This window comes from Lasioglossum baleicum, chromosome 4, assembly GCF_051020765.1.
Source record: "Lasioglossum baleicum chromosome 4, iyLasBale1, whole genome shotgun sequence".
NCBI lineage: Eukaryota > Metazoa > Arthropoda > Insecta > Hymenoptera > Halictidae > Lasioglossum > Lasioglossum baleicum.
Genome location: NC_134932.1, coordinates 13,963,142 through 13,978,557, shown reverse-complemented (window position 1 = coordinate 13,978,557; position 15,416 = coordinate 13,963,142). Strand labels below are relative to the sequence as shown.

At 42.8% G+C, this 15,416-nt stretch overlaps 1 protein-coding gene and 1 non-coding gene across 3 annotated transcripts in view; one reads left to right on the top strand and one right to left on the bottom strand.

Annotated features, from left to right (window-relative positions):
- Nucleotides 1–15,416, top strand: part of Nachra3 (nicotinic acetylcholine receptor alpha3 subunit) — a 181,040-nt gene that overhangs the window by 65,039 nt on the left and 100,585 nt on the right. The window lies entirely within an intron of this gene.
- On the bottom strand, nucleotides 385–458 carry Trnan-guu (transfer RNA asparagine (anticodon GUU)). The gene has a single exon. It is a non-coding gene; the product is annotated as a tRNA-Asn (tRNA).

Sequence of the window (15,416 nt, the reverse complement as noted above, 5' to 3'; positions counted from 1 at the left end):
TGTACGTGTACGTACTTGTATCTCGTATTCTCGTATTATAGAACTTATGAGCGCACGTGCTCGCGAAAGAGGCTACGCCGCGGCTTATAAAAGAAGATTTGGGATCCGATCACGTAAATGTTTCATAAAGCTACATCGGTACGCACGATATGCATAATGCATCCTGCAATGCTGTCCCCTCTATACATATATATTTGCACTTGCATATATATGGTCAAAGCATTTCTATTCCCGACGCATATAATTATTGGTGTCGAGCAGAGAGACGAATAATAAGCAAACAGAATCTCACAAGAAATTTCCATAATTTCGAATACAGTTTCGGAGAAGCATTGGGATCGCGATCTTGTGTTTTTTAATCGGAAAAAAATAATAAAAAATAAACGCCCCCGGGTGGGCTCGAACCACCAACCTTTCGGTTAACAGCCGAACGCGCTAGCCGATTGCGCCACGGAGGCCTGTCTATTATTCCAGCTTGAATTCACTACATTTACCTGACGCTCTATTTCCCCCACCAGTGTCCAAATAATCTGCAATTCGCACAGATATCTAATCAGTCGTACATTTTATCTGTTCGAAGTCCATTGATTTATTCACAACTGTGCCAGATTTGAAAAAACATAATCATTTTTATCGAGACAGCAATTCGAAAAGAAACTATGAACTTTGTGACTTCCTCAAGGATTCTGATGAAATTGAAATATGTTCCCAGATAGCACCAGACGTCTCATACACGACGGTTTTACGTCGTTGTAGGTCTGAACGTAATACGTCTTAAAGGGACGTCTTTAAGACGCCTTAAAGACGTTTATTTCAAGATGTCGGTTTTACGTCTGAAATAAGAATACGCCTAAAAGACGCCTAAACTACGTCTAAAAGACGTCGCTAACAAGGAAAAGTCCTCAAGTGTCCGACTTCGATTTTGATAATTTTTTGCGAGACGATGGTATATGGATCCCTAATGATGTCTGCAAAATATTAGGTGTAGTTACTCAATTGTTTTAAAGATATAAACAATTAAACTTTCATACCTTGTTGATATTTGTACAATATACCATATGCAGCTCAAGTTTTCGAAGTTCCATTAACCGTGTAAGCAGGTTGCATCAAAGTTCAATTGTTTATATCTTTAAAACTATTGAGTAACTACACCTAATATTTTGCAGACATCATTAGTTATCCATATGATTTTTTGAAAATTGTACATTTCTGAATTTCATCTTCTCAATTTTACTATAAATGCATAAAGATCCGCAGTCCAGTTATAAATCTCGACATTCTGAACAACTTTTTCCCGTACAAATAACGGCGGTCTCTCTTCTAAAAAACGAATACATATTATTTTATATGTGCAGCTGTTAACAATTGTGGAAGCCAATAGTTATTTTCCGGCTCTGCAACGAAGCCACAAAAGATCGCGTTTCCCATTCCAGTATTCCTATTCCCCAGTATTATTTACCGGTATCGATTTTTCGATATACGATGCGGGTATAAGGGTAGCCATTTTTTCGAAGCAGAAGAGAAATTAGTAACGTCGACACAGGGGTGTGTAAAGCGTTCCAGAGAGCCCCGGTCTTTCGGACAGCACGGGAATAGATTGCGATCCGAACTTCTCTGCCGGATACAACTAATCTCGTGAATATTTCATTAATCTTGCCCGGCTTCTCTGGCCCTTTTTTCCCTCAGCCCCAGCCGCCACCCTCCATCAACCCTCTCGCTTCTTCCTGTTCAAGATGAAACTTTCGTTACCCTGCCATTTCTAATCTTACCCAAATGAATATTTAAGAGGCCTTTGACGAATATACACGCGGGATAGTCGGTCCCAAAGCTCATTGGACATTGCCCGGCTGTTAATTATTGGCCGACAGATCAACATCCATGATGAATCTTCATTTTCCTATAATCTGGCGGACGTAAACAATTTTTACCAAAACTTGTTACAATTGTTAAGCAAGGACACAAATGTCTATGTAGCTTCTGTGGCCTGCAATTAATGCAGATTCAACATCCGGAAATGGGAGGTTCCTGAGATCATTTGAAGCAACATTTTCCTGTGCAAAAATGGCGTCCGCGGCTTTGTTAAAGAGTTATTAACGAAAAACACGGACGTGTTGGCACAGTCGACTGTGCCCTTAACGAAGCCGCGAACGCCATTTTTGCAAAAGGAAATGTCGCTTGAAATGATCTCAGGAACCTTCCATTTCCGGATGTTGAAGGAATTTTGAGACACCCTGTATATTTAAAACATTTTTTTTTATTTTACGTACTTTGATTTATTTTTAATGATTGTCTGAAAATGTCCCGGATTTGGCCCGCGGGCCACAGTTTGCCGACCTCTGAAGTAACCTCGCGTGTATTTTGATGAATCGTAACGCGGTATGAGCCCCTTAAAACGTAAAACGGAGAAGATCGAGCGAGAGGGTAGACAGTAACCGAGGGATGGAAAAGGGACGACCAGAAAGCAGTGATAGGTTGCTGCAAGAGAGAAAAGAAATTGCCCAGAAGCAATCTCTTGATGGATTTTCTGATGAAATGTCCCACGCAGCAAAGCGCCCCGATGGCCGGATGCATATCTTTTTTCTCCTCCCGTTTGGTGTTTGTTGTGCGTCGTTTGTTTTTTGCCTGGCATAATATTCGATAATTCCGGATTGCCAACCATTTTCTACCGTCTCCGGTGACTGGCCCTTATGCTTGCCCTTTGAAAGTCCCTGGACCATTTTCCATTTCTTGTTCACATGTTTCTAATGCCGGGAATCAAGTTTCAAGTCTTTATAGTTCACAGAAATTAGCAGGAAGAACTATCTCAAATTATTTCTAGTGTGTAGAATTCTAAGAAAGAACTTTAAGAGAGATACAAGGTATATTTCTAAAGAAACATGCCTGAAATCAAATTCCAAGTCTTCATAGTCCACAGAAATTAGCAGGAAGAACTATGTATATCGAATTATTTTTATATAGTATAGAATTCCAAGATATAAGGTACCAAGAACGAAATTTCAACTTGATAAGACATTCCACTGTATCTACACCGCGGTAATTCTGTAAAAACAGCGATCCAGTGTTGATTTTGGCGTGGCTGTGCAACCTGTCGGAACGGTGGATCACCGACAATGACAATGTTTTCAATGGTAATTGGACTGCCACTGTTTATTCGATTTCTTGTTGCAAAAGCACACGTTGCCTGGATGAACGCGTCCGTGCCGAAGTTTTGCAGATTGAATATCTGTTGATGTACTTTTATCGCGAAATCAATAGCAATAAGCAGTAGCTGAACCAGGGATCGGAAGAATTAAAGAACGTTTTGATTAAAACCATCGATCGTGGATCTTTTTTTAAAAATCGTTCTCTAATAAGTTATTTCCTCGGAGCTTTCGTTATACAGATTCTAAAATATCTGTTCCACAAAATTACTTTTTCAGAGAAGTTGAAGAACAGACAGGTACAGCCTTAAGCCCGTTCGAATAGTGCAAATACAAAAGACAACTGTGTATAATGTCCATTTCGATCTCCGGTTCAAACAGGGACGGTGTTCCTCGAACAAGTTTCCATAAACAAGCGGAAGCTGTGTTTCGATCGTCGGTAAACCGTGCACGATCAGACGAATCCGTGCAACAGTGGACAAATTCGCGAACTCTGACGAAACCGTACTCGATCCCCGAACAAACACAGTTCATAGTTCCGATCGAAACTTGGCAAAATTTTCGCGTCCAACACCCTGTAGATCGCGTCTGTACGAAATTCGACGGCGAGCTCGCGATAAAACGGTATTATTTAATAGGGCATCGTGTTTAGTTAGCCGGTCGCGGCGAGCGCTGCGAGTTATCGTTCTGAAAAAGTGGAGCTGTCGGCGGAAAAAATTTAGTGCAGCTGTTTTCTGTGTGAGCCCCCCGCGCGCACAACCTGATAACATTACGTTTCGTGGCCCGTATTCTGTCGAGCACGCGATCTTTCCCAATCGGGGTCTCCTTATCTCGACGTCAGCATGACCTTATCGTTAACACCGAGCATTCGACCGAGACGAGAACGGAGAAGACGGAAAAAATCGCTGGTGAGGAGGAAAAATACGCGCGCACCTTTTCCCTCGACCAGAGAAATCACCGAAACTGCGCGGCCCAAGCTGATTCTTATCCGTCGCCATGCTTCCCGACCATTCAATGTCCCGAGATACCTTCGAGACGCCATTTCTACGCCCTAAGGACGAGTTGATCTACCTCCTTGATCCCTATTACAGCCCCGGGTCCTACAGCTGATCTATTCCCGATACATTCTGCACCGGGATCTACGATCCGCTTCTGCGATTTTTATTCACGCGAACATGTACAGGGTGTTTCTGCACTATAGCGTGATTCTGCACTTCTAGATTAGATGGAGATTTGTTACAAAAATGGACCGCAAAATTGACCTTAACGCATTGTCGACCGGCAATTTTACACAGAGGCTATCTCATGTCACCGGCTATTATTTCGTAATTGAATGTGAAAATAAAACAATCTAAATATTCAATAAACTTCACTTATACATAATGAATTAAGATGAAACTTTGAACATATCTTTCATATAACTTTTAATATTTTTTGTAGTACGATAAACTGTATGTATAGCAATCACCGAATGAACAAAGGTTTTGAAATATTCTATTTTGCCCCCTGGGTTTCATAAATTGAAATTGATAATGCAAGTGCAAACACGAGTTTAACTCGTGACCGGTCAACAATGTGTAAACATTGAATCCCAAGTTCAACATTGTTCTTCTCGAAACAAGGTATTCTTAACATCGTGGACGAACTTGGACGATAATCTAAATCTTCTGGCATGCAGAATATTCAACTATATAAATAAAAAAATTTAACTATGCGTTATTGTTGTTAAACAAAAAGAATACAAAGGAGAGAACTGCGTAATTCACCATCGAATTCGAGCGAGAAGCGAACAGCAACGCTTCCGGGTTAGGATAGGGAGATTTTACCAAAGCCAGCCAGCAGCGGTAATTTCCAGCGAATGAATTTTTATTCCCGCGACACACGGCTGTTGAACGTAACCGCTTTTCGGGTTTGGTTTTTACTCGAATGGCAGAGGACGCGCACAGCTCGGTACAGCCACTCGGCGCGAGAACGAATTTCCAGAGACGTATAAACGTAACTGAAGAGCGGCACTCGTGTAAACGTTCCCAACGATCTCGAGCGAGAATCAAAACGATCCTCTTGCCGCGTTTCTGAAACCGGATTTGTTCGTTTAACACGCTCGATCGTGAACCAGGGAAACGAATATGTTTCACCTGTTCACTGGGCTTGCAATAATGAACGCTTGCAAAGGTGCGACATGAGGTGAATCAGGATCGGTGTGGCAAAAACATTCTCTCGCAATTAACGTGGATACAATAAACGTTTCCGGTTGTATATCGAGCCAGACTCGACATTGACCCTCTGGAAGCAATTTTAATTTCGAAATCAAGACATATCTTTCACAACCTAACAGATTTTTTGTCTATGTAATTTTGTTTACTAAGGTGGAGTGGGGTAAGTCCGCTCTAGTTTTTGCAAAGTTGGACTTTAAACTGATGTATTTTCAGTCTGGTATGTAAAAACTTAACGTTCTTGGTATCAAACTCTTGCCACAGTTATTACTGATGAATTAGTATTATGTAGAGGATTCTAATTTTGCTTTAAAATGATCATTTTGATAGGTATTGTACAAAGTGTCAACTAGGACGCACTTGCCCCGAAAATGGGGCAAGTCCGTCTCTGAGAGTTAAAAATGCTTTCGAACCTTGTTTCAAGTGCTACGGGACAAGAAAAGAATTATTATCAAGCCTGCTACAAAATGCTTTTTATTGCATTAAATATATTGTTTAGTTTTATAGTTACCCATGCTGTACGCACTTACCCCACCGTGATAGTACCGACTTGCTCCGTGTAGTAATATTTACGGGGCAAGATCATCTTAGGGTTTTTCTCAATAAATTTTAAAAAAATACAATAAAAACGGGTTATTTAATGTAAACCTACATCAATATTTGTTGTACTTACCTAAAATAACAACAAAGAATATATTAATAACTTGTGAACTATTGCACGTTCAGGGTAACCTCAAAGTTGTACGTGTACCTCGCACATGACTGTTTGGCATTGGTTGATTTAAGCGAGGAAAACACCTTTATTCTTGGGCGACATCTATGTAGAATAGTTCATACTAACTTATACTACATTAATAAATACAAGCTAGAGAAATTTCGTTCATATTATAATAAAAATAACCAATTAACGGACTTGCCCCGTAGACGGACTTACCCCACTCCACCTTACCTGTTTTCTCATACGACATTTGAATTTTTAGAAATTTGTATTGGGTTGGCAAATAAGTTCGTTCGGTTTTTGTGATTTATTCCACTCTAAAAAACCGTACGAACTTATTTGCCAATCCAATAGAATATACAGAAGAAATGAGTAATTTAGAAACTGTTTGAAACACAATGATATGGCAATTTCGACTGGCGCCTCAGAATTCGCCATTTGAGTGCAAGGGAAAAGACGGGCTAGCATTCTCGCGCAGGCGGAAAAGCGATAATTTGTAGGATGATAGAAGAAAAAGGAAAGGAATTTCGCGAGTGCGTTCCGCGGATGGGGGCAGGGCAAAGCCGCGTGTTTCTAACAGGAGATCTCACGGCTCGACGCATCGGCGATACGCGTCTGATCGATTGTCTGTCAATGAGAGCCTGAGCCCGTCCGGAACGAGCTTTTCGATGTCGACGCTCAAATAATAGGCGACGCGGGGCGGCGCTCGATATGCAAAATTGCCGTGCAATCGACGAACCGTGAGACGAACAAAAAAAAATACTTTGCCCCCGCCCTCTCCGCGGAAAAGACTAGCCCGGGGAGAGAGCAGCCTGGAAAAGCAATAGCTTCTCTGTGTGTGCTGACCTGAGCATCAGGGAAACTGCGAGAGCAACTTCTTTCGATCGTATATATTATTTACTTGCCCCGGCGAATTTTCTACGATTTTTATTCATTTATTTGTTGATTTTGTTATTCATTGTCCGCGACAAAGCGCCCGTTTGTGTTTTCCTTTCGATGCAAGAGAGTGGCCAACAGAGAGACAGAGAGAGAGAGAGAGAGAGAGAGAGAGAGAGAGAGTGAAGGAGAGAGTGAGAAGAGGTCAGCGTTTCCGCGGCGGCGAAACGAATTCGAAACGAAACGATTGAACACAAAGCTGCTGCATTCGATTTTCTGCTCGGACGCGACTCGTCCACACGCCTCGATTTCCCGGCTGGGTTTTTCTTCGATATTCACGTCCGACGGGACAGGACGCGACGGGACGCGGCGGGACGGGACGGTACGACACGGGACTATATCGGCAGGATGGGTTTTCATTATCGGAGTCCGGCACCGATCGTCGGTTTCAATCGTCGAAACGATTCCGACTACGTCCCGCGGTTCCATTGTAATTGCAGATTCATCGAATTGTGTTTCGTTCCTCCGTCTATACCCTAATTTGTTTACATCGACGGCTATTCGCTGTTACACGAGCCACTGTTCTCCCGTTTCACTTTTCCGCCAGTCTCATAATCTGCCAACGTCGACGGTGGCTGAACTTTCACTGCGAGTACCAAGTGTTTTCAACTTTTCCTAATGTAATATTTAGACAGCGGATTTGATGCGTTCGTGACAAAAATGAGTAAGTGTAGTCTTAACCCTCATTCGTCCTTCATTTCAAGGACTGAATCTGTTCCTTGGTGTCAAATTGGCACAGTGACAAAAGATCGTTAAAATTAATTAATTCATTATTTATTTATTTATTGATGCCATAAACCTAGCTTGGTTTATATAGCATACATTACTATAACACTTCACCAAAAAATAGAGAAGTATAAAAGGTCGATAAAATATCAAGGTAAACAGTTATTTTTCGATGCTTTTTTCTTCAAATTGATGAGTCAACATTTACATCTTAAGCTTCTCGGTTATGTGTTCAGCATTGAAAAACTGAAAGTCACGAAGTTTAGGGCAAATTTACATACAAATAACAGAACAGCATAACTTACTTCGGGAAAACTCTATCAAATTCACACGAGGGACGGATGAGGGTTAAAATGAGAATTTATGCAGATATAATATGTTGAATGCAAAAGGTTTTAAATGATCTATGTATTTTTGGCAATAATTTTGGTTGGCAACATAAGAGTTAACCTCGACGGCTATTGGACGAATCACAGAAGTTTGTTGTTGTAATCACGCCGTGTCTACAATGCAAACTTCAAAATTATCGTTGTCCATTTTATTGTGAACAACACAGTAATTGTTAAGGCGGAAGTGGCGCTTGTTGTGCTAGTCCGAACATAAATCTCACGGGGGGGGTTTGATGTCCTTTTAGTGTAGGGAAGAGCGGATCTAAAGGGTCTCCCTTGTGGAGCGTGTGGTCCCAATGGGGGTTTGCGAGGGAAATCCCGCGATTAATATCGACGAGGGTGGGAGCAGGGTTTCGCAGTAGGTCTTTTCGCGTTCAGGGCTCGTTTATCGCGAGACCCGTTTTCCCGCCTTTAAGGAACTTAAGACACTTAGAAGCAAATCGTGATCTACGAGGAGCTCGGTCGCGAAAGGGGCTCGGCATCGAGGCGAGGGCGCGGCTAACTTGGAACGCTCGAGAAGACGAGGCTCGTTCGAGGCTCGCCGCTAATTAAGAAATACACCCCCTACCCTTCGGTTAATGTCTCCTTCTAACGAGTCGGTGACGAGAGCGTGCTGCGTGTGCTCCTTCGAGCTTCTTTATTCGGAACAGCCCTTGCTCGATGAACGATTTCGACGACGTGTTCGCTTACAAGTTCCCCGCTCACTATAAAGTCACAGACACGTTAAGCACACAGATAAATAATAAATACACGCCGTCCTAAGAATCTTGTCCAGTAGGATCTCGATTAAGGAGGTAGACTCGTTTCCAGGATTGCAAGGGTGCGGGATGCGCCTTCTCATTTCTCGATAATGCAAAGATGATGTTCTTCAGTAGTCAAAAGCGCTTGATAAAAAATTAATCTAGGCTATTTTTACGTTTAGGAGGCGTAATTTGCATTATTTGGCAGCATGTAGCCGTCGCAGCTGTATGAAAATAGCTGCATGCGCAGCTTTATGCTTCCGATTAATGCAAATTACACTTTGTAAACGTAAAAATAAGACTTTTGAGGGTGATCGCGGCCTAGATTGATCTTTTATCTAGCGCTTTTGAGAAATTAGAAGGCTTTCCCGCACTCTTGCAATCCTGGAAACGCGAGTCTACCCCCTTAATCGGGAGACAAACACTTAAAAACAGTTGAAAATTTACTTCGGCTACAGCGGACGGATTCCAGTTGGTCCAGTGTGGACATACCCGTAGGGGGCTTTATGTAGTACGTGTGACTTCAGCGAACAACGTCGTAAATAAACGATCGAAAAGGATCGTTCGATTTTCTCGGGCTGCGACGACCACCGGCTACATTATTCACGACCGCCACTTGTTACGTTACACCGACCCGGTGCATCGGTGCATCAAGGCATGCAGCGAGACCCGATCTGCCGTTGGCAGCCAGTCAGGGATGGGATCCGTAGGATTAGCTTTCCACGTTTCCGGTCGGACAGCCTCGAATCGGCTGATCGACGAGTTAGGCTTGTCCCCACAACGCTGGGACTACTCTGCGACAACCGGGACAGTTTCAATAGAATCGGAATTGTTAGACGCTTCTAAGTGGGATAATTGAAAACTTATTTTTTAGTAGAAAATTAATTGAGATACTTTGAACGAGGATTCAATGTTTCGGGAGATATTTTCATTTGGATATGGCGCGGTATTGCCTCGAAATATCGGCGATGTTTAATTGGACGATATTTGCCGAACGTGTGTGTAATCACCTGTTGCACGCAGGCGGAAGCGCGCGCTAATCATACCCGAGTGAAACAAATTCGAGCGGAGACACTGTCCGCTCTCTTCCTCTTTCTCGTTGCTTCCGTCTTCCTTCGGGAGTTAAAATTGCTCGGCGGAGTATTCGTTTTTGACCCTTCTATTGTCTTCATCTGATAGCTGAACGTTTGCATTGCTTCGTATTTGTTCCGTATCATCGCCATACCACGGATCTTTATGCAAAATAAAAATGTTTCGCATTGATTGTGGGAAGCACGAATAACATGAAAACTGATTTCATCCCTTAACGACTTTGTTACATTGAAAGTAACATTGCAACATTCTTGAATTTTTTAAATCTTTTACTGTTTTATATTTCACCCAACCAATTTCTTCATAAACGCATAAACATCCGCAGTCTAGTCGTCACAAATGAAGGAGATTAGTTGGCTACATTTGGGTGGACCAACCTGTATAGAAGCGAAATAAGAAGTTCCTTCATTTTTCAATGATCGTAAAAGTTTGGAAATAGGACATTGATATTCTTAAATACTCGTATTGTTTTCCTATTTCAAATTATACTTTTTGTTGATGTCATTTTTTGATTATTTTAGAATGCTCTTTTTCGTCCAAAAAATTACCAGTTGTAGATGCATTTCCTCCCTGTAAGATTCTCGGGTCAAGTTTGTTCAAAAATTAATACAGCTTGGGAAAACTATATTTTTTTGCGGTATGCCATTTGCAGGTTTCAGTGAAAGGGGTTCTTAATATGGTACACCTTGCGTCCCTAATATGACACCAGTGGCATATTCGGCACCCACACCAAGAATGTCAATATAGCTACACCCATATTAGGGAACCCTTAGTAGTGCCATATTGGAAACTCCACGTGGACTGATAATAGTAGCTACTGACAAAGAGAAAATGAATTTCAGCCCGAACTGAAACTACAGATATGTTCAAACATTCCAAAATCACTTACCTTCGTCGAAAAAGGTACAATCGAAAATCTAACCACAAAAATATTTAACACGTGGAGACACACAACTGGCGGAGGATCGATACTAAAATCTATAGAATGGTGCGATTGCACTGCACACTGTTGAGTAAACATGGTAAACTATTGTTTGAGGATTTTCTCACTAGAGTGCGTCTTCTCCTTTACAAGATACAAGATAGTGCCATAATAGGCGACTATACCATATTTGGGCACTTTACCCTACCTCGAAAGCTACGTTCCAGAAAATTTGGTTCCAAACTGATCACGCATCAGTAAAAGACATCCAGTGTCCAGGGATTAAAGAGAGCGACGTCCACGGCGTGTTAATGAGGGTAGAAATTAATGAAAGAAATTCCCTGGTCGACAAATAGAAAGAGAAAAGAGAAAAAAATCGATTTCCCGCTGCTTAGCGCATAGCATCGCGCGTGCACACGGTTAATCTTCGCGGCGTAGTGTCCCCGGACACGCGTAATTGATCTGTGCTCGTTTATTGGATCAGCTTTCTGGCTCGGATCGGTTCTATGTGTGTCGTACGTTCCAGGATGGCCTTCGAATTCCAGAACGGAATCGTGTTGGCGGGACACACAGGGGTCTGTTAGGCGGATAGGACCTTCGAATACGTTCCTCCGGTGTCGATGGGTGGCCGGATGGCCGACGGGGGTTGAAACGGGCTTGAAACGGGTTGATAGAGGGTGGGGCGAGTGGGAGCGGAGAACGAAGGGGACACCCCGCCAACATATTGGGATTTTCAATTGAACAGACACGAACGTCGTGGAATTTAACTGGGTCGAAAGTCGAGGAATGAAGTAATCCTCGCGGAATGAACGACCTTTTCTGCGGCGTGAACCCGGCCCCGACCGCGCACCACGTCCTCTGTATACGTGTTGTATTATACCCTGGATCGCGGGGATTTTTCTCGGGATTATTGTCGATCGTATGGAGATTCATTATTTTTCCCCGTTGCGGCGGCTAAATGAAAACAGAGAGCGAGAGAGATAGAGAGGATCGGGAACAAAGGCTTGCGATCCCGGATGCGTGGATACGCGAATCGAAACAACGTTTTCGCGTGTTCCACTCTGGTTTTTACAGCTGTTGTGTGGACACGGATTGAATACTCTCATAATATCGACTTCGAATAAATGTTACGGAGAACCGGAATTTCTTGTCTGTTTCTCTTACGGCTACCATATTGGTACCGCAATGCTTTCGAAATGACTCATTTTGTAACGGTTTATTTAAAATTTTTACCACATTTCATAGTTCAAGTAAAGGGACTAAAGGAGCCTTGCAGTCTCCGAACTAGTAGCAGAAATAAATAAAGCCGGGAGAGAGATAATTGCGGCGAGAACGGCAAGAAGGGCGACTGGTAAAGGATGGTATCCGCGTTACAATTAAAAAAACCGCTATTAAAAGACTTCAGAGGTCCAAGCACCGTAAAAATTGGAGAAACAGCGGGAACGCAAGAAAGCCGGGGGAAACGCGCGCTGGTAAGAAAGTTAAATAACGCGAGTGCGATAAAGGAGAGATTTTTCGAGAAGGACGGAGTTTTAAAAGGATGAGTTTAGTTGTACGGGAATTTCGGATTGGACGATGTTTACCGTGATTGTGGGGAGGCTGAGACAAGCTTCTAGGCAAGACGAGAAGGTAGGAAAAAGAGTTTCCTGAAAGTATATGCATCTCGATGGAAATTGAAGCTCGCCGGTGTGTATGTGCGTTCGCGTAAGAAAGGAAAGCGTATTCTTTGCCGTGTCACCGGGCTTAATATCGTTAAGAGTACATCGCCGCGATGCTCAAAGCGCTGTACACGGGCTGTCTAAAAAATCAATTTCGGTTCGCGTTTCCTCTGTACACCGAGCGGACTTTCCCCGCGAAAATCAAAATCCAAGAAGAAAACGATTCTTCTTGGTTTACGAAACACCTGTGCGCACTGCTTCGTAGACTGCGGGTCTATGCAAAATACTTTTAGAAAACTGTTCAATCAAGAAATGCTATTACAGTCTACAGGTTTATTATTCTTGACACTAAACGTACCACGACCGGTTCTAGATCGTTTTATTACACAATTAATGAAATTATAAAGATGCTTTCATAAGAAATGATTTAATAAATATCTTTATTAGAACACATGTTATAATAAGAATCGCGCAAAGTCTAAATAAATTATTATTAACAACCACGTGCCTGTTACTTTCATAGCTCGGTACGTTTAGTGTTATGTCCTATGTTCAATTTTAATTTATTTCAACGTCAATTTTTCGAAAACCAAGACCGAGCACCGGGTACTTGTAATGACAAAAGTTGTTCAGAATGTTGTCCTCGACAACATATGTCAAGGTCAAGGTCATCGGAGCTGCCTCCCCTAAACGTAAGTTTTACCCTTATTTTTACCTTAATACATTCAAGAAACATAAAATTTGTAGATAGAATACGTGCGTTTGTTTAATGTCACTGTCAAAAATCGGACATTTCACATGCAACAACCTATTAAAAATTGTCTGCATCGATTGCAACGAGTAGGAAACCAAATGGCATGTTATTTCTTCCATTTTTCTATAAATGCATCGAGAGTCCACTGCTGCGTTTTGCAGTAATTATTTATGGCAGGATGCGGTGGGTGTGGGGGCTATAGGGTATTTTCGTGCGACGTGGCGTGGTGTGATTGAACGCGACTCTGCGGAAGCGGTGGTTGATGCGGCACGTGTCGATAATACGCAACGCGAGCCTAATTGCGGGACGCAAAGACTCGAACCGACTTTCCTAGGGAAAAAGGGAAAAGGAGAAAAGGTAAGGCAGAGGAAACGGTCGGTCTGTCGGTCTGTTGGTCGGTCGGTTGGTCGGTTCGCAAGTAGGTCGCATCTCACGGCTCAATATCACCGAATACTCTTTTGTGTCCTCTTCTAAATTGGGTTACGAGGGTGCCGCAACCGTTAGCTGTTGGCTGCGGCTTCTTCTTGCTACCAAGGCTCCCCTGAATTTCAATATACCAATTTTTCCGTGCCGATTCGAGGCTTCTGTACACATCGGCCTTCTTCGCGAGTTTCGAGATGAGAACTCGCGAACCAACGCCCTCGTCCCGCCTCTCCCCTGACGTCGCCGATTTACCCAGAACCACCCCCGGTCTGATCAAGATTCCCGCGTTAACACGACAGCCTCCTCCCGGAAACCTAACGAGCTGACTGCAGAATTTTATGGCGACCTGTGCTCTCTCGTCGCGACGACACTGAAATTGTACTTCTTGCAAATTTCTCGTGTTTTCATTTTCTCGGGCCGACGGTAACCGGATCACTGCTGCCCGACCGTCGCTGTTCTCCCGGCTCCAATTGAATGCCTTCGGGTTTTGGAAAGTGATCTCGTTCGATCTCGTTTTCAACATATTAACACATTGTTGACCGGCAATTTTACACAGAGACTATCTTTTGTCGCCGGCTATTATTTCGTAATTGAATGTGGAAGTAAACCAATCTAAATAAACTTCAATAAACTTTGTTTATACTTTATACATAATGAATTAAGATGAAACTCTGAACATATCTTTATATAACTTTTAATATATTTTCTTAGTACGATAAACTGTATAGCAATCACCGAATGAACAAAGGTTTTGAAATATTCTATTGTATCCCCCTGGGTTTCATAAATTGAAATTGACAATGCAAGTGAGAAATTGACAATGCAACACGAATTAACTCGTGATCGGTCAACAACGTGTTAAGACCAGTAAAGGTACGTGTCCATCTGAGAGTAAGAAAGAATGTTTACGTAGCTCCAAAAAAAAATGTTATTTTACAGGTCCCAGTTTTATTCGCGCAGGTATTTCGTTTTGGCCTGGTTCCGCGACGTAAAGTGGCACTCCGCACAACAAATTCCGGTCTGTACGATTTTCGATGTGTTTCTTTTTCCTTAATTACCAAAGGTCGCCGCGCGTGTTTCAGCGGCCGCGGCAGGGAGGGACCTCTTAATTAGAGTTTGCATGTTTATGAAAAATTCAGGGCGATACGCGCGACGCGACAGGACGGATACTCTTTATTTCTGGAGTGACATTTCGATCGGGCTGCTCTCGTCTCATTAAAATAAGATTCCGTGGGTTCGTTCCGCAGGAGGGCCGGGATAGACGCAGGATGATCGTTCGAGCGACGAAGAGAGAGAGAGAGAAAGGAGAACGTCAGGTTCCCGCGAAATTGAATTTGACGGGGCGCGTCATGCCCGCGGAATTTCCGTGAGCGGGAATTAATTGGACGCTCGGAAACGAATCGATTCGACCACGGCTCCGGCTCCGGCTCTGGCCCTTGCTCTTGCCCCGGCTCTTGTCCGCTATCGTCTCCGTATTTGTAAGTTAATGTTCGCTCTGTCTCCCGCAACCCTCTCGCAAACTAACAATAAACACGATCGATTCCTGTCAATTTTCTCAAACTCGTTCGACAGGTCTCACTCACTATTCGACATTTCAAACGTTTCACAATCGATCTATCAATACAGTACAATTTCGTCTGAACATGGTCTTAATGTTTATTTTCTTATGCAAAATCAAAACTGTCTGCAATGATTGCAGGATACA